Source organism: Pseudophryne corroboree, chromosome 9 (genome assembly GCF_028390025.1).
Source record: "Pseudophryne corroboree isolate aPseCor3 chromosome 9, aPseCor3.hap2, whole genome shotgun sequence".
Classification (NCBI taxonomy): Eukaryota; Metazoa; Chordata; class Amphibia; order Anura; family Myobatrachidae; genus Pseudophryne; species Pseudophryne corroboree.
Window position 1 is genome coordinate 391,158,530 of NC_086452.1, and position 27,287 is coordinate 391,185,816.

The 27,287-nt window shown below is 41.6% G+C and overlaps 1 protein-coding gene and 1 long non-coding RNA gene across 10 annotated transcripts in view; one reads left to right on the forward strand and one right to left on the reverse strand.

The window, feature by feature from the left end:
• The window catches only part of LOC134958319 (uncharacterized), a 113,278-nt gene extending 94,993 nt beyond the window's left edge, over positions 1-18,285 (forward strand). Inside the window, exons 4-5 of one of the 2 annotated variants that reach the window (XR_010186956.1) lie at positions 4,874-4,996; positions 18,199-18,285. This is a non-coding gene — a long non-coding RNA (uncharacterized LOC134958319). Of the gene's footprint in view, positions 1-4,873; positions 5,193-18,198 lie in introns of those variants that run through there. The other variant, XR_010186957.1, reaches the window with a different exon arrangement.
• Positions 1-27,287, reverse strand: part of ERC2 (ELKS/RAB6-interacting/CAST family member 2) — a 2,157,515-nt gene that overhangs the window by 138,570 nt on the left and 1,991,658 nt on the right. The gene's annotated exons all lie outside the window — the stretch shown is intronic.

Here is a 27,287-nt window from a genome sequence, read left to right on the forward strand (position 1 = left end):
CACCAGGGAGAGTTTGACAGCAGTGGGTGACAGTGAGAGGGTGATACCAGCGAGCTGGTGACAGGAAGAGGGTGATGCCAGGGAGAGGGTGACAGCAGTCGATGCCAACTCTACTCTGTTGACAGTATAGCATAGAACATAAGAGTACAGCCCTGTCCCCGGTGAACTTAGCTCATGTCAAATTAAAGTACCTACGACTCTTCCCCGCAAACCCCAGCCAGCCACCGCTGCAACCGGTAACAGAGAGAGGAAACAGCAAAACTGCTCCCTGTGGCAGGGCTGCTCGTCATTTAGCGCTTCCTAGCTCCACCTGTATAGGGCCGCAGGCTGCTGGGGTTACTGCTCTGTTATCAGAGTTCCAGGTGTAGCTAGGAGCAGGGCTGGTGCATGGTGGCACTGCACCCTAGGCTACATTTTAGCCTACCACCCATCCTCCCTAAAAAACCTGCACAAGTGACTTTTGGGAAAAGCTGGTGAGTAGACTCTAGGACAGCACCAGAGTCTACTCACTTGCACCGTCGGCTAGAGAGAAGGGGGACTAGATGGATATGACACACAGAACCCCTCATTGCTGAATACACCTTTGTGTGGGATCGGTATGGGATCCCGTTGCACGGGATGCCGAATGTCAGTATACCGACACCTGCATCTTGTGCGCCAGAATGCTGGCAGGGGGGTGAGCGCAACAAAGGCTCTATTCTCCCTCTATGAGTGTTGTGGACACACCCACAGAGGGTGAATCACCTACTTCACCGGTCTAGTACCCCTGTTGGGATCCCGGCGTCGGTATTGAGACAGCAAGGATCCTGACGGGCGTTTTTTTACCTGTATACCGTGTGTGTGTGTGTGTGTGTGTGTGTGTGTGTGTGTGTGTGTGTGTGTGTGTGTGTGTGTGTTTAAAAAAACAAAACAAAAAACAAATCCCATGTGCTCTGTATGTACATGAAAAACCGCAATACATACTCTTCTTCGACTTCCACAAATCATTACTACCCTCCCCCCCACAAACATTACATTATACACAATATACTATAAAACATGATAGTACACAACCCCATGATAGTGATGCAACCCCAACCCCACACAATATAATTTACCAACCCACTCCCCTACTGATAACACTAACACTACATCCCTAGATAATATTAATAAATACCCCAACCCCTATATATGTATATATAACATCCATCCCCCCACAGATACTTACCTTTGATTCCCTGGTTCACCCCACAGAGCTAGATGGGCAGGAATCCGATCTTCCCATCTAGAGCAGGGAAGGAGCGTGGCCTCCGGTGTGAGGGGGCGGAGCCTCGGGAGGGGACGGAGAAGGGGCATTTAGATGCAGGCGATTGGTGGCTGGTCCCGGGGAAGGGAGCAGCCATGCAGGTAGGGAAGGGGCAGGCATTGGGCACTGCTGCTGCTGGCTGTGTTGCAGCAGACATGTCAGACTGTGACATGTCTGCATTCACAGCCAGACAACAGCTGAAAGGGGTGGGGGAAGCGGCCGCAGCTTACAGCATCCAGCACCACCTCACATATGTAAAATAAGGGGGGGCGTGCCTATGTAAATAATAAATAGCTTCCTAGACTATGGAGGGGCACGTGTCTTAGTGCTCCCTCGGATTCCACCACTGCCACTGGCCAGTCACATCTGCCTGTGACAGGGGGGTGCTTTCATATTGGCTGAAAGCACGCCCCCTCCAAAGCGGCACTGTTAGGTGCCGCTTCTGCTGCTTTTTCTAATGGGCTTTTACTGCCTAATGCCTGGCAAAGCCCCCCGCTTCCGGCCCTTTACACTGACAGCGGGAGGCACTGAGAGTGGTGCCTCCAACACACATTTAAAACAGTTTTAACACACACAAAAATGATTAAAATAATAACAATGCTAAAGCAGATACTTATGGCACAGAATATGCGTCATAAGTATCTTTTTGTATTATTTTAATCATTAATGACCGGGGAGGCACTGCCTCCCCTGCCTCCACGTCCCTGGAATGAAGACACTGGTTCAGTTCTTAGTGATACCAATAAAAAAGTGTCCAAAATATATAATAAAAACAAGACAAAAAAAGAGGCCTGTATGCAATGTATGCTGGCTATTATACTGTTACACCCACAAATCAAAGAGCAACTGATAGGATTGCGCTGTCCGGTAATGACCGCTTCTGCTTTCCTGGTGCAAGATCACCCCTATAGAAGAGCAGTTGGGAAATCACCAGAATAATGGCATGGGTAACCGCCGGGTGTGCGTTATAGCTCTCACAACCAAAGGGCCATGTGAATAATTTTATTATGTGTAATTTAGAAGAAACACTAACCTCCCTCTCATACCTGCAGAGCAGGAGGTTGTAACCTCACCTACTGTAACATGCCAATTTAGGATCCAGGACAAGATAATAGCATTCCCACTACACTTTTTTAGCAGGGTTCCATGCCTTGACCATTTTAAGTGTAGATATGTATTCTGCCCTGTTTGCGATTGCCGGCTTGCACCCGTCACCTGCATTTCTCCGGAGAAAGCCGAAAGACTCACAGAGCAGACTTAACAAAGGATCAAATGGTCGGTCACAAACCAGCCCGCAGGAGGTGGCCCGCACACCAGTGACCATACAATTAAGAGCGAGGTCTTCCCGCTCAATGTCACTGGCGCCCTAAACGAAGGGGCTCAGCTCCACAGACTGGCGTGCAGACGGAGCAGACCCAGAGATACAGGATGGGAGAGGAGAGGCCGTGCTGGCAATATTAATGGTATTCACCAGTCTTTTAATTCAATCCTCCAGCATGTACAGTACTAAAGATAGATGGCTGTGCAGCCGTGTGGTTGCCCGTCACCCCTCACTTCACTGTATACTGTATTAAATTCTCTGCCTCTGCAAGTTCCAATCATAGAACTCCATCTGGTCTAGACAGCATTCAGGCATCTTCTTGATTCTGTCACCGAGTACCAGATACTGTTCAGTGCAATGCATTAGGGTACATGTAGTTTTGTGCCAGCGCAGGCTGCCCAACCACTCACCCGCCCGCCGGGAATGTGTAGACACACATACAGAGAAATGCCCCCTATAAAGATTTCTAGAAGTCACAATGAGAATAAGAAACACACATTTCATGTGCTAGGCATATATTACCTTTACTACAGATATTCTTCCAAACTGGATCACCCGTTTGCTCAGGGGCAATAAATCATATTTGAACAATGGAGGTAAAATAAGCTTCATAGCTGGGTTTCAATCCACCAATCCAAACAGTGCATTTATGCCAAACCAGTCTGTCAAGCTGCCAATCAATGCTTGCTGTATCGATTAGCCCCTCCCACATAAACCCTATAAACACCGTAACATGCAGAAGTTCAATGCAATCAATAACTTTATAAACATCCTACTTGTCTATGTGTCCCCAGTTTTGCTGGATTATCTAGTACTGTGGCGCTATTCAATACATCAGTAATATAACTAATTAAGGAAAATAAAAGCAAAAGAAAGTCTCTTCTATTTATACTAGGTTGGGTACGCCCCCAGAGGCGGCCACACCGCCTCAGTGAGAGGCCACACCCTTTTCTGGGACGCGTGTTCTGCTGTGCCTCCTTGGTGTCCAGCAACCCTATCCTGCCTTGAACACTTGATAAGATGTAGTACGTGTATACTATATTACCAATGGTGTGTAATGTGCAATGTTATCTAAGAATTATGATTATTATATTACATTAATCAATTCTAGTTTGGGTAAGCATTCAATAGGATCTAATAGAGATATTACATTTTTAAAATATATTTTTTTTAGGCTTTTCATGGTCAAACTATAAATTTACTGTAAAGCATTATTTACAAGCTTGGCACAGAAACTGCGTCAATTACAATTAAGCAGTATATAACCCACACTTGCTTTCTGCATGTATTACTTCAACATCTGTACACAACTGTGATTTGTACAAGGCAGGACTGTAAATACCAGCAGAACATACTCCATTATATCCATGTTTATATACAGTCCTTTATAAAAACAACTCTTTGCCCACATTTATGACTTATTTATTTCCAGCTGTCATACAGGAACAATTTTGAGCTTTATGACCCGTTGTTTTCCCGCAGGGACGGAAATATAAATGCATTGGAAAAATATTCTCAGTGGACCTGTAGGTTGTGCTCTGCTTGTACAGGGTAATCTACTTACCATTAATAAAACATTGACCTGCACCACAGCCAAGAATGATTCCTTTTTTGAAAACCTTAGCTACCATGCATGAAAAGGTGACTTGTGAGGGTTCCAAAGCTTATGTACTGATCAGCACATCTTGAGGGTTTGGTCATCAAGGAAACAAAGTAAAAATATCATTGTATGGCTAATAACTATCTTTTCCAAATTAACGTGACTAGTTTTAAAACCACAATGGGGGAGATGTATCAAGTATAAAGAATGGAGACGTGGACAAGTAGCAAAGTTGTTCATAGCAATGAATCAGCTTCTACCTATCATTTGATAAAATGTACGTGATAAATGTTACCTTGAAAGTAATTGGTTGTTATGGGCAACTTCGCCACTGGTCCACTCTTTACACTGCTCGATACATCTCCCCCTACGTTAACAGAAATACATGAAACATTACAGAGGGTGATAGTGTATATCTTCCAGGCTGAAGTCCCACCACTGTGCTTCTGGAAGATGGCACTGGGTCACCCAGGGCACAGAATACAACAATTGTTTGGTCTTCACCAGGTACCCCCCCAGGAAAGTAACAGTTCACACAGATATCTCAATTGAGCTCTATATGGCTGCAATAGATCAGGGAGTTTGGGTCTGAAGGTACCATAAGTGCGGTATATAGCGATTAATAGGATTGACACCATTGATTGTTACTGTTTTCTTCTCATTGCAGGAAATGCATGGAAATGCTGCCAGCGGCACGGCAACTTGCCGCCTTACAGCCTGATCTCACCGAGTTTTGTGCGCAGTTCTATATGGCTGCGAACTAAAAGCAGCAAGTCCGGAGGTACCATAGGTGCGGTATATAGCCACGCTTAGTCATGCAGCTAGGTGACTTTCAGTTAATATAACATTTATTTAAAAAAATTTTATCAAGAATATTTTTATGTTATGGCAGTAATAATAAGAATCAACAACAATGATTTTTTTTTTTTACAGTGATTCTCTGAAAGGGAAATTATCATAAAACTTAATTTTTTGTTCTGTTAGAATGTTGACTTATTTTTCATGCTAGAAAAGGTTTATTTGTGGACTCACATAAACCAAGTATGTTCAACGGATTTGTAGTGCTTACTCAGTCTCTGTCTGCATTATCTTAGAAAGTAAGAAAACATCACTCTTGTGTTCTACAGGCTTCTGCGCCCTTTATTTAGAAGCATAGCTTCTTGATTTCCAAGTAAAATGACCTTTCGCAGACAGACAAATTTGTTTAGATCACGACACTTTCATTCCTTTAAACGCTGATCCTCCAGGATTGAAAACATTAATAGATACTATGACTAAATAATGCGCAGGCAACAGAGAACAATAAGCTTTGAGTACAAGAGAGATCGCTCAGTGGATTTCATTATTATTTTAAAGCCTCTCTGCGTTTACAACATCCTCCAGAGGCAGTATGGAGAAATATGACGTGTTACAGGAAAAGAATGAGGCTGCAATCACTCAGCTACAAACTCACCAATACTATTAGCATCAGGTTTCGTCTGTATGTCGTCTTACAGCAGCTCATGGGTCGAGCTTGTATCCCAGCAGGGATCATGGATGTAGACGGAGCAGAACGCAATACGTGTCTTGTCAGCCCAGGCTGCTGAGATCCGTGTAGGTGACGCAACGCTACAATCAAGAAGTTAATAACTGACTCCGATCCGCAGAGCAGGAGAATTGTGGTGACGTTAGTGTTACTGATGGGGTGATCACAAGAGGAGTCTACTGTAACGGAAGGAAACTTTATGATAATTACAGTAGGAATCTTTCTAGCACTGACCAGTCAACTCTTTATGGATTTAGGCAGCATTTGGCACTTCATAAATGTACTGGTAGGAAAAATAAACATAGATCGATCTACATAATTTTGTGGAAATATCTGTAGAAGGTTACAAAGTTCTGCTTGAACAAATTAACTTAGTGGTATGATCATTAAGGAGCTCTTCCATCAGATACTTCTATTGTTTAAGAAGACTTGTTTTTTCTTTATTTAAATATCTGAGTTGAAAAAATAAGTGGCAGCAACGACCAAAAAAAAAAAAAAGAAGAAGAAATAAATCAAACAGTACATAGTAAAGGAGCAAGGCTAGCAGTGGTAAAACCAGTAAACAAATAATTGCAAGATGAAAATCAAAGCAGGAATTGCAGCGTAATGTTACCTGTGCAGTGTAGCAAGACACATAAAGTAAGTGTGGGGGGTGGGAGGGGGGGGGACTAGCCCCCCAAAAAGGAACACTAGCATCAATTAAATAAAGCAGAATAGAGTGAGGGATCAAAACAAAAGGTGTGACAGGTCACGTGCAGATCAGTGGTTGGAGCAAGGTCTAACATAAGTATACCAAGTGCCCCAAGCCAAAAGGACTTGGAGTTGAGGTAAAATGTGACTTTCTCCGTTGCAGCCAAGTGCCATGTTCTACTGAAAACAGCGCAAAGAGAGGAGGTGGATTTTTTTAGTGGGAATCTACAAGATATCTCGCAGCATTGAGGATGTGGGTCGCTAATTTATCCTCATAAATCGTCACAATTAAACACCAGAATAGAACTATATTTGGACAGGTCCACTATAAATGAATAAATTCCTACAACCTCGCCAAGACATGGGAGAGGCAGAGCTATACATTCTATGGAGTCACGTGGGAACAATGTACCAGGGGTAATACATTTTATAGGACTTTCCTTAACCAATGTAGATATGGAAGACCTGGCAATCCGTTCCCGAATTGTGGACCAGGTATCATCTTCTGTGGGGGGACCCAGATCTCCCTTCCATTTGTATTCACAGCAGGTTCTAGTAAGAGTAGGCGGGAGTTTTAAAGGAAAGAAATCATGCTGGATTGTAAACGTCTATGGTATCAAAAGGGACTCAAAGGGATTCAGGGACATACCATACTGTAGGAAAGAGGCGACTAAATGTTGCAGATGGAGAAAATGAAATATATTAACCTCAGGAAAGGAGAATTTCATCTGCAGATCACTTAGAGAAATGCAGTTAGCACCATCCAACATGTCCACCACAAACCTGGTAACTCTGGAGACCCAAAGGAGTAGAGCAGGAAAGGGACAAGCCTGGGGGGAAAAAATCGTCATTATCCCATAGCAGGGTAAGAAGAGATAGTTTGCTAGACAGGAGCGAACACAACCTTTTTGGTTAGGGGGGTATAATTTCATATTGGTACCCCCAATGTCATAGAATATCAGCAGCTGGACTTACCCTCCATGCCACCTACCTGAAGACAGAGATATTGTCTATCTATACATACACACACACACGCATACATTTATGTACAAAACAGTATAGAGGACACTACGGGGAATGCAGATAAAAGTGTATTAGAAGAAAATTATAAAACTAAGGGGCCCATTTTCTGTTTATTGATGTTTAGACTTGATAAATATAATGTCTTATTGTTGCTATTTGGGCAATATGAAATTAAGTTTCATCAGGATGTATTAAAAAAATCACATCCAGGGACAGGCACTCCGATAGAAGCCCATCCTAGCAATGTGCAAGCTAAAGTGATCGCATCAGGGAGAAGAGAAAGAGACAGGATCCACTCTCAGCTCACACCCTGGCTGAGACTTTACAGAGTAATAAGATTTTACAGGTTACATTTTCAGTTGAACCTGGTTGGAAATGGGGGGGGTCAGGGGATGCCAAGAGGAAAGGGGGTGGGAGAACAAAGGGAAATGGAGGGTGAGGAACATATGAAATGGGAGGTGAGATGGGCACAGGGCTGGTCCCAGAAGAGGGGTCAGCTCACAGTAACTAGCCACACACAGTAAGGGTTAGAGCTGCGTGCAGAGATAAGTTGGGCCCTGGGAGCAGGGGTAGAAGGGCCGTGGGGAGGGAGGAGGTGGAACAGACTTAAAGGGTATTATCTTCATCCTGACACTGCCCATAGTAAGTCTAGATGGCGGCCGCACTGCACCCTACTACCAAGTACATTGACTGGCACCTCTCAAATATTTTGGGAAGGGCGAGCCGCTACTTTGCACCCGTGTTCCAGTGCCAATATTGCTAGACAATTTGTAGCTCTTAGTACAGAGGTCCCAAACATGATAGGTAAAGGGAACAACTGGATGAGAAGAATAAACTGGGGGCCTCATGTGAGGGGAAATACTTAGAAATTAGTGTAGGTAGGCCAATTTACATGTCAACATTTCCAAAAACATCCAACGTGTGCAACTAGTTGAAGCAAACCAAGCATCAGCTTGGCGAAGGTGAGAAGCTAAACAATACAGCTTAACATCTGGGAAACCACAACCACCATTCATGGTGGCCCTGTGTAAATTGTCAAAACTAGTTCTGCCCATTTTATCCCCCAGGCAAAATGTCCAAACCAGATATGGATCTAGTTTATACTTCCCTACCCTCCTGGAAGCTGCGGGAGACTACCGATTTTTGGGGAAGTCACCCGCAGCCCCGGAAGAGTAGGCACCTCTCTGCATCCTGCCCACTTCCTAATAATGCGGGCAGGATGGTGTGATAATTCCCACCAGCAGCCGCGGGGAGCTGGAAGGAAGCGGGGCATAAATTACTAGCATTACATCATTTAGCTCTGCCCCTTGACATGGACCCGCGGATCACGGGTGTTTTCTGTGTTGGGGCGGAGCCTATAGCTCCACCCCTTACCACAGACCTGCGAATCGCTGGTGTTTCACCATATCGGGATGGGGCCTAATCGCAACAGTTCGCCCCCCCCCCCCCCCCAAAAGTGGGGCGCAGTGTCATCTCTCTGGGCTTCTCCCAGAGAGGAGACTTGAAAAGTAGGTAACTATGATCTAGGCTAGTACAGTATCTAGAACCGTCACAGGCAACGTTTAGAACAGGTAGAGGCAGTAAAGGATTTACAACAAGGCAACCAAAGCGGCTGCTTAGGGCCCTGTTGGTCCCAGGGTGCCCACCGACTAGGCTGTACAAAGAGCATTTCCAGGGGACCAAGAGCTTCACCAAAATTGTCAGGGAGCTGGGCTGGCTGAATACTCACTGCAGGATGTTAGTGACTAGATAGCTGCAAGTGGCCTGCACCTGCCTGTGTGCAGTACCTACAGTGTGATTTTTAAGGGCAGCACAGATGGTGTAATGGTTAGCATTAATGCATCACAGCACTGAATTCAAGGGTTTAATTCCTACAATGGCCCTAACTGCGTGGAGTTTGTATATTCTCCCCGTACTTCATAGGTTTTTTCCAGGTACTCCAGTTTCCTCCAACAATCCAAAAATACACTAATATTTTAATTGGTATAGTTTGTAAGCTCCACTGGTGAAGGGACTGATGTGAATGACCGAATGTTTACTGTAATCGCTGCGGATTACGTGTGAGCAATATAAAAAACTATTAATAAATATTAATAAATACACTAGTACAACTACCATCCACCTGCTATAATCAGCGGGGGCAGATTTGGGAGTATACTCTTACTAGGCGATGGCATAATGAGCGGGCACCTGTCTGCTACAATTGGTAGTGGGGGGACGGACACTGAGGATTTTTTGATTAAGGGGGGCACCAATTTGGTGTCTTGCTTAGGGACCCATGAGGTCTAAATCCGCCTCTGGGTAGAGGTGTCTTGACAGAAGATTAATTTTGAGGACCCTGTACGAACCACAAAATTATACGACCACACCATCAAAATAAATTTGGCTTAACAGCAGTGAGGATTGCAGGGAAGTTTTCTTTATATAGAGTCATAGTGACAGATTAGAAAAACACCTAGATACCAAAATTTATGGGTCTTCCATGAAAATTATAATTATGTTGTAACTGGTTCAATAGGCAGACTTGTTTATTTTTATTGCACCTTACACTAACTTTTATAATTATTACAATGATGATATTTTTAAACAGTGATACACATACCGTAATGGCAGTTGCTCAATCAATGTATTGGTCCATTATAGGTGCATGCAAGGGAAGGGTTAATCTAGACAATCATTTTATCTATTTTTTTTGTCTAGATTAATTTTGCTGTTACATGCACCTGTGATGGACCAATACATTGATTGAGCAACTGCCATTTTGAGATGCAGGTATGGAAAAAGTAGCTGGAGGGTATGTGGATTCTTGTAGTCCCATATTGGAGGATTCTGGAGTGCCTCCAGGTGAGTTAGATCTCAATTTAGAAGTACATAAACGTCTGACCCAAAGTAGTGCTATTATCAGATTCAGTATGATATGCCGGCTATCGGGATCCCGGCAGGCAGGAGATCGACGCCGGAATACAGGCGACGAGCACAAGTCCCCTCGCCAGCTGCCTGCATTCGCCACGCTTTGGGCATGGTGGCGACCACAGGGTTATATTTCCCCTTGGGTGGTGGCGTGGACCACCACCTGAGTGGGGATTCCAGGCTGCGGTCGGAATTCCAACTGCCGGTATTCCGCCGGATGTTGGGATTCCTGTGTCGGTATCCTAACAGCCGGGCCCCGACAGCTGGCAAATTAAATGCCTCCCCTATCATCATGTAGTGTAGGATTACCAGAGCAGAGATGTCTAGCTGTGGCTAGTGGCTTACCATATGTTTGCAAATGTATGTGACTGAGATCTCTGCATTACTGTTATCATGTAGGGTGTATATCTTATTTTCTGGTCCCTTGCAATGTGGTCGGGAAACTTGCTTTTCTAGATATTTTTAAACAGTTCTATGAAAAAAGAAGTGTGATATATAATTTATTATTAAGCATTTATATAGCACCTACATATAACGAAGTACATTGGCAAATGGCAAAATTTCAGTAGAAACGGTGAACAATGAAGCAAAAAGTATAGCAGTCCCTGTCCATATGAGTTACAATCTAAAGAAGAAGGGATATTGAGTAAAGGGAAGTGAAAGAAAATAATACATCAGGCAGATGCAGAAGTTTCCCCAGTTAGGAGAATACACTAAGAAAGACGCATCCAAGAATAGTCGAGAAGGTGCCAGTACTTTATGGTCGAGGAGTAAATGAAACAGAGAGAATGGGGCAATAATGTAAATGGTTAGAAGATATAACGGACAGAACGATCCACAAGGTCAATAAAAAGTTGGGGAGTATAAAAAATGATCTTCAGCTGAAGCTTAGTAGGAGTTCGGAAGACTTTTATGCAGTTTCCCATCTGCTGAACTCTATTGGTTTCATATTTGTAGATGTCATGCTTTAAGATGGAACAAGATGATTCCTCCACCATTTAAAAACAATATATAGGCAGAATAATTGATTAACATTCAATTCGGTAAACAGGAAAAGCACATGACACAGATAAAAGAGGCAGACAACACCTTCCTATCTTTGATTGCTTTAAACAGGTTTATAAAACAATACAGAGGTAATGAGGAATACAAGAGTATGATAGAAGAGTGAAATACAATAATTATACAAGTGCTATTTGAAGCTCAGACACAAATATCATTGCAGGTTATTGTAGTACTGTATAAGGGAGACCTACATTTCATAAGTACCAAAAAACATTCACTTATTAATCCTTATTTGCCTCAATGTTCTACACTATGCATCAATTCTCGTTTCCATCCTCTGCAGTACCTAGCCACGCATTAGTCCCACACAGGACCTCCCTCCAACCCTAGACATGAACAGCAGCTGCTTGATCGCTGTCTATTCACTGCACTTTCTCATGCACCTACGCAGCTAGATTCCATCATACTGTGATTGCAATGCAATGCTTCTTGTTAGCATGCCAAAGGAGAGAGCTTCTTGGATTTAAAGTGGAACAATGACTGGGATAATTTGTGTCAAATACTTGTGACCTGCAAGTACAATATAAATAGACATGAGAGCATGGTAGGTGCTGCTTAAAACATGGACTGTGCCCATTTATTCTTTTACGGGGAGGTAGGATTCCTTGAGCCCCCCAGGCTTGGAGGCGCATGGTTGAGAGGCGCCGCAGCTGTTTAAGCAGGAGATTCACATGCAGACTAGCCGTCCACATGTCAGTCTGCTAAATGTCCCTCCTAAGATGCTAGAGGTCAAACTTGTGGCAGCATTATACCCTGGCAATGAGCAAGGAACCCAGAGCATAAAATCCCTTGCAACAAGTAAGTCATTTAAAAGTAATTAGAAGCCTTACTGTGGGGCATAATGTGTAACAAGCATTGCGGTGTGTGGCATAATGTATCACGAGCACCGCAGTGTTTGGCATAATGTATCACAGGCATTGCGGTGTGTGACAATGTATAACGGGCATTGCAGTGTCTGGCATAGTGTCACATGCATTACAGTGTGTGCCATACTATATCACGTGCATTGCAGTCTGTGGTATAAGGTGTCGGCATAATGCATTATGGTTATTACGGTGTGTGGCATAATGTATCACAGGCATTGTGGTGTGTGGCATAATGTGTCACAGGCATTACGGTGTGTGGCATATTGTGTAATGGACATTACGGTATGCGGCATTATGGTGTGTGGCATCATGTGTAAGGGGCATTGCAGTGTGTGGCATAATGTGTAAGGGGCATTACTATAAGGAGGAAAAATGACAAATATTGTAAGGGTGCATGAATCAGGCCAAAACTGGGGTATAAGGTAGTCTTTTCCTGCAATGCCACGCCCCTTTCAGCAAGGCCACGCACCCTTTTTTGTAGAGCACACCTGCACCGCGCGCAAATTATTTAGTTTCAAATGGCAATGGGGGAGGAGGCGGCAGACACTTTTTTGGCTTGGGGGAGCAAAATTTTTAGTTACGCCACTGATTCCGTCAACTTGTTTTTATGAGATGGCTGAATCTTCCCTGAACTGAAATAACAGGTGTATAGTTTCCATGTTTCCAAGTGACGTCCTTACAAAGAAGTTGTCAGTTACTAACATATTAGGACCACTCTCTTTATTAAGTTTAGTTTTTGCATCCCCACAGACTCCACCAACTTGGTCAGCAAATCCATGTACTTAGAAAATGATGGCATGTGATGTCATAAAATAGCATTTGTGTTGTGGCTTTGCAATTTTTCATTTTTGCAACTGAGCATTATTGTTCTCTGTTATCAGTTATTTTCTGATAAGATGTCCAAGGCCAGACTGGCCATGTGGCACTTCTGGCAAATTACAGAAGGGCATATGGCAATATGGGTCGGTCTGGCCTGGGCACACAGAGAGTGGAGTTGGCCGAGCAGCACAGCCTCCCGGGGTCTCTGCTCAGCTGTCCTTTTGCCCGTCCTCCCTCCGTCCCACTCTAAGCGGGTATACAGATAGATGAGGGCATGCCACGAGACCAGGCCCCCTTGACTCGTGGCACGCCCTCGTGGGCAGCAGCCACGCCCCATTGTCATACATACAGTGACATGCCAGGGCTGCTTCACAGCCCCAGTCTGACCCTGAAGGTGTCTAAAGATGGGCAACCACAGTGTTCAATTGGATGACTCCAAGGTAGGTAGCTCTTAGCTTAGACATATTGTAGTAAGGAGCCATTATCATGTGGCTCCTTGCTGGTTAATCTTAGACCCAGATTTGGGTAATGGAGGTGTGAGGTGTGGTGCCTCTGGACTGGCTGAGCTGGATGGCCTTAGTGTGGCATACCTTTACATTCTATTAACACTTTTCACTTATTAATTTTTTAACACTATTTCTCTATTTTAATTGCATTTCATTTTTGTATCACTTTCTCTATAGCTTCGGCTTCCTAAATACTAATTTATTAACACTATAGTTTTTTCACTGGTATGCCACGCTGGGCTTTCTGGCTTATGCTGGTGTTTTGGGGTGCCACACCCTGCACCTAGATATAGCGCTAGGGACCCCAAATATACAGAGACGCCTTGGTGCGGCTTTGGGGCTTATTCACAGATTTGCGCAAATATGTGTAACGAAGATCTCTGAATTCTATTATTATGTGGAATTTATATCTGGTTACGGTTATCATTCAGGGTGCTGGGGGAAACAGATGCCTTTTTTTCTTGCTTAGAAATACCCCTCCCTTTCGAGCACCTGAATGATATCACTAAGCTAATTGAGCATCTACCAATATATATGTTTGACTGAAAGGATGTCAACAATAGGTATCTCATTCACTCCCATAAACACAATGTCTAATATCTTCAGCTGTGATAACTTTCACAAAATAAATATGAATGAAAACAACCCTGCTCTTAACTTTTGCCAATAAATCTAAGGGTGCCCAAACATAGGTTTCTAAAGACACTGCTAAGTGTAAGGCCAAACACAGAGACATCTACAGTACAGTTCAACATTTTTAACAAAGTGTCTGACCTTATGGAGCACAATTAGTGCAGATGATGGCGGTATACACAGTTACAGAGAGGTCATTCCTCCACATCTCCTGCTGGTCCTGATCAAACATATAGATATCAGGGATCAGTTTGGCTGAAACATGCAGCAATAGGCACTAGGTATTGAGTTGCCTAATTGTTCATCTGAATCCCAGAGCATTTTCCAGGATAGCTTGGAACACGTTCTAGAAATGTATGTTAATACCACATAGATTTCCAAATAATACATTAATACATACATACATACATACATACATACACACACACACACACACATACATCAGAATGCACTCAGCAAAAGCCTTAATTATCATAAAGAGAATGAAAACAATTTTCAGACCATAAACCCATTTCAGTCATGCTCCTGTACTTTAGCAATGGCTAACTAATCATGAAGCTTGCAAGAGACTAAGGGGCAGATGCATTAAACCTGGAGAAGTGATAAAACAGTGATAGGTGCAAGGTGATAACGCACCAGCCAATCAGCTCCAATATGTAATTTTACAGTTAGGAGCCGATTGGCTGGTGCGTTATCACCTTGCACTTATTCTTCTCCAGGCTTAGGGCTAATTCAGACCTGATTGTAGCAGCAACTTTGTTAGCAGATGGGCAAAACCATGTGCACTGCGGGGGTGGGGGGCAGATATAACATGTGCAGAGAGAGTTAGATTTGGATGGGGTGTGTTAAAACTGAAATCTAAATTGCAGTGTAAAAATAAAGCAGCCAGTATTTACCCTGCACAGAAATAATATAACCCACCCAAATGTAACTCTCTCTGCACATGTTATATCTGCTCCCCCTGCAGTGCACATGGTTTTGCCCAACTGCTAACAAAGTTGCTGCTACGATCAGGTCTGAATTAGGCCCTTAATACGCCTGCCCCTGAGGAAAAAATTAATTTAGCCTTAGAAAATGAAAAAGTGGAGTCTGTTATATGGCAGTTAGGAAGCTGATTGGTTGGTCATTCATCACTCCTTATCCGTCTCCATTTTATTACTTTTTAAGGCTTAATACATTTGGGCCTGAGTTCAGCTTTCATAAATAATGGTTATAGTCGGAAGTTTATACAGTGCAGAGATTTTTCAGATCTGTATAAAAGCATCAGATGTTCTCAGCATATGGGATGCTAAGGAAATTTAGCATACAAAATGCTTTGGTAAGTGGGCACATATGGTAAACAGGGTTGGTATGCGTTACCACCGATGGGGATCCCGGTGGTCAGCATACCCACCACGGCATCCCAGTGGCAGAATGCTGGCGTGGGAAGGGCGAGTGCAACAAGCCCCTTGCTGGCTGGGCGGCGAGCTGTGCTCGGTACAGATTCTATTCCCACTCTATGGGTGTCGTGGACACCCACGAGAGGGAATAGTACCTGCTAGTCAGCATGCTAACTGTCAGGATTTAGAGGGGGAAGCGGGATGTAGCCGCCGGTAATGTGACCAGCGGTCTTCTCCTGACTGCCAGTCACATAACTACATCCTGGTAAACATGTCTCCGTAAACCTCTTTTCTTTATGGTTGAGCAGCTATGTGCAAAACACGTTCAACTATGGACATCATTGTTCTGTTTTTGATAAGATCCATGCAGACAAAAATAGTGGTACACCATCTCAAGGCAGTAAAATATAGTAATGAAAAAATAATGCAAGTGTCCTAACAAATTGGCCCTTACCCCCCTAGCAGTTGTTCCTTCCTTGGGACACAGAGCCAGATTAAGTTTTCACACTGAATTCGGCCCACTCTTCATTCGCCCCCCCCCCCCCCCCCCCCAAAAAGTCACATTTATAATCTTTTACGTAATCTGGTTTACTAAGTGGCCAATGGCCCTAGGCGGGATCTTAGGTAGCATAATGGATGATTGGGCTATGCTAGGACAGTTGCAATTAGCACTCTAGATTACTGTAGAGAATTGTAAAAGTAAACTGAGCTTCCACCAGGTAAGAAGACTTAGTTTCTTCAGACTAGGCTTCTTCAATCAGCCTCGAAATACTGCACAAGCTCTCGGAATTTAAAAAATTCTCTGCGTCAGCAAGCTGAATGGGGTTTCATCAGGGATGGCTAGTTCCAATGGGGTTCCCAAGAGGACACACCTGTGGTTCTACTAGATAAGAGGGAATGATTTGGAAAAACATGTTAGGAGCCTGTAGTTCTTCTCGTATGAATACCCTTTGCCAAGAAGTTTTCCAAACCAAAAAAAGGTGAAGAATTTACATGAATTAAATGAATTTGAACCATTTATGGACTTTTCACTCTCGAGTGGAACTATTTTTGCAGTTCTTAAATAGGCAGAAGACTGGAGATAATGTCTTAACTTTTCATCACAGAGAAATAAAAGAAGAATCTCAAGATGTGTTAAAGGTGCCTTTGAAGTCAAGTTTTAGGTTGTCTTCAAAGGCCAGACATAAAGTTCTTTAACCGCATGATAATAATTTAATTAGCCACATGGATAACAGTGAATGTACATCACTTATGCTAGACATAGTTTGCTGTTGACAGTAGGTCAAAGAATTGTGAAACACTTAGATAATCTTCATGATACAGAAATCATCCACATGATTGAGTAATGTTATTACAGAGTTAGTGAACCCTAAGTTCTACAATCAGTGTTTGTGAAGCTTTGCTGCATTCAGAAAGTCATCAAATCTAAAATAAATATATTTAGTAATACAGGTTGAGTATCCCTTATCCAAAATGCTTGGGACCAGAGGTATTTTGGATATGGGATTTTTCCGTATTTTGGAATAATTGCATACCATAATGAGATATCATGGTGATGGGACCTAAGTCTAAGCACAGAATGCATTTATGTTACATATACACCATATACACACAGCTTGAAGGTCATTTTAGCCAATATTTTTTATAACTTTGTGCATTAAACAAAGTGTGTCTACATTCACACAATTCATTTATGTTTCATATACACCTTATACACACAGTCTGAAGGTCATTTAATACAATATTTTTAATAACTTTGTGTATTAAACAAAGTTTGTATACATTGAGCCATCAGAAAACAAAGGTTTCACTATCTCATTCTCACTCAAAAAAGTCCGTATTTCGGAATATTCCGTATTTCGGAATATTTGGATATGGGATACTCAACCTGTACATATTTTCACATGTATATTTCTACAGTACAAGAGTTCTAGCATTTACATTTAGTACATATATTTAGATTTTTTTAAATTATATAATTAAGCTTTTATTATTATTTTTATTTTATACATGGGTGACTCAAACCCCACTGTATTTGGGAGACCTTACAATATAAATATAGATTGAGATGAGAACAACACATTGATCAATATTTTTACAAATCAACATGCTTACTGCACAGACACAACGTATATCACTGGTTCCCAAACTTTTTTGAATCGCGGCATCCTAGAGTATCAAACTTTTTTTCACGGCACCCCTAGGGCCAAAAATGTCTTATTGAGAAAGTCAGGAAAATATATTAAAATTAAGTAAATTGTGAGGGACAGGATTCACTTCTATTTGTCCACATATTTTATGATTGGAAGCCACAAGCACTGGTTTTGTCTATTACATGGACCGTAAATAATTTGAATTGGTCCTGGACCACCAATCCAAGACACCCCCTGCAAGTACCCCAAGGCACCCCAGGCCTATCTTAATTATAAGAAAAATCTATTTATTTTTGTTTCAGCTTTATTAGGATGTTATCCCTTTAATTACATGGTAATTAATATTTTTATTAATTCCTTTAATTGCACTGTACATTTTAATTCTTTTAATTACAGTATACTGTAATTTACTTTTTCTTTTAGTGGATTTCATGGCTACACCCTTTTGGATTACTTTCTGATCTTGGTGAGACAAATGAGAATATATCTGGAGAATTTCCATAATAAAGTGGTGATTATTCATTATTTTTTTCTTTGACTTTCAACATTCATTTACACAGGATACTATTTAACACATGTCGGATCCTTTCCAATGGAAAGGATCTGACAATGCAGTGTTCGATTTGCGGACAAATCCGACAGGTTTTGGCCGTTCTTGTCAACGTGAATCCGACTTTTCTCGGATTGACATTGTCAAAAACGGGACTAAAAGCTGTCGGATTTGGACGCAAATCCGACAAAACACGTGGATCCGTGGCTAATCCGCCGATCCACGTGTTTTCTGACAAGTCGGAATTGCCGACCTATCGGAAAGACGGCAGCCCCATTGAATAGGTTGAATCGCGATTCTACCTAAAAAGGTCGGAAACTGCCGTCTTTCCGATAAGATGGCAGATCCGACCATAATTGAATACATCCCACAGTCTAAAAGCATAGGAAAATAAATTTTATAAATATAAATGTTCTGTTTATAGGAGAGCTTTAATTGTAAAAATATATATACATAATAATATAAAAAAAATCCAACACTTACAGTCAAATGTTCAATTGCAGGGGTGCATCCTGTAGCAGGAAAGGGGAATGAACCAGTTCTCCAGAACAGACAAACATAAAAAGGCAGGACACTCACCAGACTTATGTGCATTACCAAGGGAGTATGTATAATGGGTGCAGGGTGTGCAAGTGCAGTGCCCCCGGGCCTCTGAATCTACACCGCACACAATGCACTCATTTATACTTTCCGGACTCCTGCGTTGGCTTGCTGCTCGGAGCTGTAGAGCAGCAGAAATCACAGAGAAAATGGTGCAGCAACCAGTCATTTGCACATGTGCAGTAGAGAAGTCCCTAGAAAAAAGGCGCAGACACAGTTTTCCCCAGACACCTTCACATGCACAATAGACTCTTGAACAAAGTAAGAGACTACTGCACTACCAGAGAGGAGTGTGCCAGCAAGGAGTCTGTACATGGGCCCTCTCCTCTCTTAAACCACCCCTTTGCATCACAAAGATTTTAATCCATAAACACCATATTGTAGGATAATTTTACAATATGGTATTTATGTATTAAGATTTTTCTGATGCACCTAAATCTGATGAGTGCCCTGTCTTTGTATATAGTGCATCCAGAAAGTATTCACAGCGATTCACTTTTTCCACATTTTGTTATGTTACAGCCTTATTCCAAAATGAAATAAATTAATTTTATCCCTCCAAATTCTATACATAATACCCCATAATGACAACGTGAAAAAAAAGTATTTTTTGAAATTTTTGCAAATGTATTAAAAATAAAAAACTTAGACTGTACATAAGTATTCACAGCCTTTGCCATGAAGCTCAAAATTGAGCTCAGGTGCATCCTGTTTCCACTGATCATCCTTGAGATGTTCCTATAGCTTAAGTAAAGTCCACCTGTGGGGAATTCAGCTGACTGAACATGATTTGGAAAGGCACACACCTATCTATATAAGGTCCCATACTTGACAGTGCATGTCTGAGCACAAACCAAGCATGAAGTCAAAGGAATTGTCTGTAGACCTCCGAGACTGGATTGTCTCGAGGCTCAAATCTCTGGAAGGGTACAGAAAAATATCTGCTGCTTTGATGGTCCCAATGAGCAAAATGTTCTCCATCATCCGTAAATGGAAGAAGTTCGGAACCACCAGAATTCTTCCTAGAGGTGGCCAGCCGTCTAAACTGAGCGATCGGGGAGAAGGGCCCTAGTCAGGAAGGTGACCAAGAACCCAATAGTCACTCTGTCAGAGCTACAGCATTTCTCTGTGGAGAGAAGAGAACCTTCCAGAAGGACAACCATCTCTGCAGCAATCCACCAATCAGGCCTGTATGGTAAAGTGGCCATACGGAAGCTACTCCTTAGTAAAAAGCAAATGGCAGCCCGCCTGGAGTTTGCCAAAATGCACCTGAAGGACTCTCAGACCATGAGCAACAAAATTCTCTGGTCTGATGAGACAAAGATTGAACTCGGCGTGAGTGCCAGGTGTTATGTTTGGAGGACCTCATACTGGGGTGACTGTTCATCTTTCAGCAGGACAACTACCCTAAGCACACAGCCAAGATATCAAAGGAGTTGCTTCAGGATAACTCTGTGAATGTCCTTGAGTGGCCCAGCCAGAGCCCAGACTTGAATCCGATTGCACATCTCTGGAGAGATCTGAAAATGGCTGTGCACCAACCCTTTCCATCCAACCTGATGGAGCTTCAGAGGTGCTGCAAAGTGGAATGCGCAAAAAGAGGCAATACTCCATATAATAAAAAAAAATTGCACACCGCAACGGCGTGCAAGGGTTAAGGGGGCGTAGCCCCTTACAACGGTGTGAAGAGCGCCCGTAGGGCGCAATGAATCACCTAGTATTCAAAAAGACTCGAGGCTGTAATTGCTGCAAAAGGTGCATCAACAAAGTATTGATCAAAGGTTGTGAATACTTATGTACATGTGATTTCTTAGTTTTTTATTTTTAATAAATTTGCAAAAATCTTTAAAAAAAAAAAAAAAAAAACTTTTCATGTTGTCATTATGGGGTATTGTGTGTAGAATTTTGAGGGGAAAAATGTATTTATTCCAGTTTGGAATAAGGCTGTACACTACATCCACATCCCCTCTCTTGCAGGACCTTCATTGGCTACCCTTCCCATTCAGAATCCAATTCAAGCTTCTCACACTCACCTACAAAGCCCTCACCCACTCTTCTCCCTCTTACATCTCTGACCTTCTCTCTCTTTACATTCCCACCTGTCCTCTTCGCTCTCCTAATGCACGCCATCTCTCCTGCCAACCGATTACCTCCTCCCACTCCTACCTACAAGATTTTGCACGTGCTGCTCCCTATCTCTGAAATGCTCTACCTCTCCCCATTTGACTCTCCACCTCTCTACAAAACGTCAAACAGGCTCACAATACCCACTTATTCACCAAACCCAGCCAACTCTCCTCCTAACCCTCCTGTCTATGCTCACTGTCCACCCCTTCTGTGTCACTCCGGTCTGTTAGCCCCTCACCTTTTAGATTGTAAGCTCGTAAGAGCAGGGCATTCTTTCCTCATGTGCCTTTCCTTTTCTTACTTACACTATCATAAAACTCCATACTCCCTTTGATGGCACCTAACCCCTGGTTTTCCGTACTTGTCCTATATTGTCTTGTACTGTAAGTGCTATTTTCTTGTTTGCTTATTTGATTACGTACTGTGTAATGGGCGCTGCGGATCCCTTGTGGCACCATATAAATAAAGGATAACAACAACAACAACAACAACAACAACATGTGGAAAAAGTGAAGCACTGTGAATATTTTCCGGATGCACTGTATATAAGAAAATACAATAGTATATGAGAAAATCTTAAAATAAAGGGTTACTATGTGTATTTGATATCAAATTGGTAAAATAAACAAAGTGTAATATTGTATATTTACCATATGAAAATATTTTTTAAAAAATGCACACATAATCACCGAATTTTTCTTGTAAATGAAACATTCCCAAATGTAAAGGGAATTGGTTTTGAATTATTTTATAGCAAAGGATTGAACAAAAGTAGATACATAAAATAAATTACTGTGGTCTAAATAAAAACCTTCTGATTATCAAGAGAAAGACAAAGGCAAAATCTAATAATTAAAAATAAGCAATTTGTGCAGTCAGATAGCAGTGGTATTTACAATATCTAATAAGTAACTTTATCTCCCAATAAATACAATTTATTGTTATGTTAAATAAATAGTTCCAGTGGTAATCCTCTTTTTAAAGGACCGCACAAAATCAAACAGAACAATTTAAACTATTTAAAAGGTCTAATCTTGATGCACAGAGAAAATAACATATTCTAATGCTCAAACCGCATAAAGTCAGCCAGACAAAACATCTGTATGATAAGATGGGGCTATGTGCAAAGTCAGATGCTGGTAGCAGGTGAGAAACAGTAACACACTACATACAACATGAAAGGTTTGTGCTAATGCAACACAGACAATACTGCCTTGCCAGTACCATTTTCTTTTCAATATTCTGGTTTAGGTTTTTTTTATTTTCTACGTTACACCTACCACTTAACATAAAAAGACTAATTTTAAATGAAATCAAATGAGACTGATTAATATTGCATAATAAAGAGCTTCTTCTACACTTGATCTCAGTCTGTGTACACATAATTACGGATACTCGTTGGTGCTGCTATGCTACAATACATTCGAAATAAAAACATTAAAAACAAAATCTCTTATTTTAATGGAACAGTCCTAACTCAAATCTAACATGATTTATTTTAGAATTATTTTATAACAAAAAGGAATATAGAATACTCTTATTTTTTTTCTTAGAAGTCATACTGAAACAAATACAATGTATATTTTGTATAATGGTCAACTCATTGCTTTGTTTTTCAGTATTAACCATACATTCAAATCTGTTTCAGAAGACTTATAGATTTCATTGTCAGTTTGTTAGACAAGTGTCATCCTGAAAGCAAATGATCTTAAGAGAGAAGATAAACGATGAAATGAACTGAAAACATGTGACTTGACAGTGCCCACAATTACAGTTGTAGTTTTAGCACCATGTGATCACTTTATGCATCCCAGAAAATGTGCAGTTGCCATTAAAATTAATGTGCTATAGAAAGATAAATAACACATTGACATATCTTCCAGCAGAGTGATATAAGGGAATCATCAGATATGAAAAGCTATAAGTAGTAGCTATCCCAGCATCACTCATTTGGGAAAATTGGGAGAATACTATTAACAACATCTCAACATATTTCCTTAGTAGCCACCCCAACACAACCTGCTGCCATAAAAATTGATCTTATCTGCTCCAGATTAAACTGGACTTTTTTTTTTTTTTTGCAATCATCTTTACTGCTTTTCTTACAAAATTCTGCAATCTGAAGTTTTAGCTTTGAAAAAAAAAAAAAAAAAAAAAGTCAGACACTCTATAACTAAGTAACTCTTTCGCAAATGAAGATTATGACCTCCCCCACAGAATAGTGTAAAATAAAAGTATCAAAACATTATTTATAATATTCTTTAAGTCCTTTTTTAGATGCCATTTTAACTCAGAAAGAGACATTTCAAAAGCTTACTGATTTTTAGTTTAATTAATTTAATTGTACGTATATTTTCAATCAAACAATCCTGAGAAATCAGAGGGTGTTTTTAAAATGTTTGCTGTAAATGTCTGTTGAAAGCAATTAGGCAACACACCCAGGGTGTTCTTCTCAATCTGATAATGTGCATCCGGCTGGGTATTGTAGATCTGAGAGCCCATTAAGTCATTTTGGTTCATTATAAAAAAGAAAACACCTGTAATGGACTCACAGAGCATTCTCCCACACAATATAACTGCTGGTAGTTAGCCTGCTTGTGTAGATTTGTTATAGGGCTTTGGCCTGGTTCCCTGCTTGACAAGAGAAGGCTGCCAAGCCGAGCCAGCCCTAAATCACACACACCTGGCAAACTGACAGGGTTCATCTTTCTACCTGTTAAATGATCTGCTTGTATTTTGTAAGCAGCCAAGGAATGGCAAGCAGGGTACACACCGATGTAGGAAACATGAGTGCATGCCGTATTTGTGCTGCAAGGTGTTTTAGTTTGCTTGGTATAATTATAAAACATTCCAGTCAGCATGCAGGACAAAGCACTCGACACACAGCCGTCATGCTTTCATGGTGAGAAAGATGAGTGGCCAAGGACGGAATTGAAAGACGATCACCCAGAATCCCTAGTATGTCTCAGTTATACTCTGTTTGTGTTAATCTGCGGTGGACTGAATAGGATTTTAACATTTTGTGCCTGATTGAACTGTTTTTGTTTTTTGTTATAGAATGGAAATGTTTTTTTTTTTTTTAAGCATTTTCTTTGACTAGGCAATTATGCATTTTATAATTAGGTTTTAAATATGGTGGATGAAAACTGCTCACAATCTTTGTCTATTAAATCTATTAAATGATTATTTACATCAAAAATACAGGCCTGATCCAGGACAAAATGCTACATTTCTGAAGGTTCTGTCAGATTACTGGTTGAGCACTAGACTTGTGCGCATGAAAAGGAACCAATGACTGGTAGCTAGAATAGGATAATTGAGATCTGGTCTTATGATAAGTCCAGAAGTCAAACCCTTTGTCATACATACCTACGTTAAGTCAGTATCAAAAGTGAATATGAGGTATTAAAGGGCAAACCAGAAGTAGAATTCAATAGGCAAACTAGAAGAAGGAATCAAAGAGCAAGCCAGGCAGAGGATGTGAAGGACAAACTAAAAGCATTGCAAGATAATAAGCCAAGGTCAGAAATACAAGAGCCTGGAAACACAGGAACAAGGATCTCAGGCACCAACATGGGGATGCTGCATTTAGAGCACTAGCTCAACAATCTGTGATGCTGCTGATTGGCAGAGATTCCACTGGTTGTGCTGGACACCAACTGCACACTCTATAGCAGATCACAAAGGTTCCTGGGCATAGTCTCTATTGGATCTTTGGTGCCTTGTAGCAGATTAGAATCGTGTTAAATGGGTTGACTGCCCTTAGTCCCCAAACCATTTATTATGTCTAAACCAGACTACAGACAGAGAAGAGAACAGGGACAAAAGCTGGTGGAGGAGTCATAAGAGGTCAGAAGTACAAGGGCCTAGAAACACAGGAACAAGGAACTCATGTACCAACATGGGAATGCTACATTTAGAGCAATAGGTCAACAATCTGTCAGTCTGCAGACAGGCAGATATTCCATTGGTTATGCTGGACACCAACTACACACTTAATAGCAGATCACAAAAGTTGCTGGGAATAGTTGGCATTGGATCCGAGGTGACTGGTAGCAGCAGATTATAATGGGGGTAAATGAGTTGACTGCTCATAGTCCCCAAACCATTTACCATTTCTAAGCAAGACTATAAGCAGGAGGGATTTGGGGACAAAAGCTGGTGGGGGAGTAGTAAGAGCCCTTATAGAGAAAATTACTCCCCTTTATTCTTCTTTCTTATGCTACTAATATATAGTAATCAGTGGCACGTAGATGACTATATATAAAATAGGGCTATTAATTCTAAAACAAAAAAAGTTGGAAGTCACCACGTTCTATTGTATTTAAAGTACTTATATGAAGGGGCCATATATTCTTATTTACAAGTCTGTCCCTGGCTGTACTTTTTCCATTGAAAGGAACGGCTTTGATTTAATGAAATGGTGCAAAGAGCAATCATGTGCAACTACTCAAATGTCAACTCTCATTACTTAAACTACACAAGACTGCCAAAACTTAATTTCTGATTGCAATTAGAGATTGGCGGAACGTCAGAGATTTGCGGTCAGATAATTAATTCACAAACTGGTCCCAACTTGAAATAAATGTACCAAAAATATCCTCTCCACGGGAGAGTCAGGCCAGTCACAATGACCATTTTAATGCTTTCCTGCCCATGCTCCAGTGCGTTGTATGGTATCCCGCACAATGTGGATATACTGATATTGATTACAAAAGATGAATCAATAATTCCTAAATTCAGTGCACAACACTCACAACAAGTAGTGTTTTTTTGTGGTTGTACCATTTTGTTTTTCTTTTTTGTTTCTTTTAGTTTAACTAATAACTAGTCCCAGAAACAGGACAAAATCAGTGAAATAATTTCCAAAATGAATAAAATAAGCATACTGTGGTGGAAGAAACTATAAATCATTTATCTTATTGTCACTGAGGCTGGGTACACACTTGCCGATATATTATCGTTACAGCAGAACGATATATCGTCTGGACCACTGGCTCGTGTGTACTGCCACTATGTCTGTATCCATTGTCAAGGTATGTACCCAGCCTTAAGGAAAGTAGCAACATCCATTTTTGGGTACCGATATTTATTTTCCTTAAATTTGTGCTGAATTAATGTCAAGTTAATTTTTTTAGCAGAAACCTCTTGAAATTTGTTAATGTGGACGCTGTACAACAGTGCAAAATTCAGTGTGATAAGATAGCCCACCTGGATATGTACTAGTGCACCTTGATTTCTACCAAAATGCATAGGTTGCCGTGTGGACTATGCCACTGTGCCAGAGTCTACAGTGTACTGTATGTGCAGGTGTCTTGGGGTGGGGGGCTCAGATGTATGAAGCAGTGAAACATGTGGAGAAGGGTGCCAGTGGAAAAGTTGCCCAATCAGCTTTGAGGTAGCAATTATGAAGTGCATTCTGTACAATCATGTGTATCAGCTGATTGATTGCCATGGGCAACGTCTCCACTGGCACACTTCTCCACTCTTTTCACTGCTTCATACATATATCCCAAGGTCTCTAGCTAACTGTCCTGATTTAGGGTCGGATTAAATTAGCCTCGAAGCAGTGCCCAGGGCTATTCAAATGCAGCTCAAGATAAGCCTGCAGGCTATACTTCACATGGATTTCTCTTCATGCCTCAGGAAGCTCAAACAGAACGTTCTGCTCTTATCGTGGTCGCCACGAATGCATTAACCCATTGCATCAGGCAGTTTGGAACCTGCCTCCATAGTGTGCCATCCTCTGGCTCTTCTTCATCAGTAAGGCACCCAGCTCTCTTTTGGATCTGTACTTGTGGTTATGCAACTGCTCACATCATGCAGATGCCAAATTTGAATGGTCCAGCCTATATAAGCTGCTCTGACAGTGTGCATCAGTGTCAGAGTATTAGGCTCCCTCCTGTTCTCCAGTATTTACCTACCTGCCTACCTGATACTTACCTGCATTTTGACACAGCCTGATGACTCTTCTTGCCTACTCCTCTGGTACTTCCTCTTGTGCCTTCATGGTTATGACTCCAGCTTCATCCTGCTCTGTTTCAATCTGATCCCTGGCACAGTGTTGCCTGCTTGATTTCTGACCTCTGTCTGACAACCATTTTCCAGTAAACAGGGGCATAGCCAGAACTTTGTGGGCCCCATAGCAACATTCTGAAGGGGCCGCAGTCCTAATACTTCTAGAGAGACACTTCTCTGTAGCAGTTGTTATGCCCCACAGTAGTGCCCTAGTTAA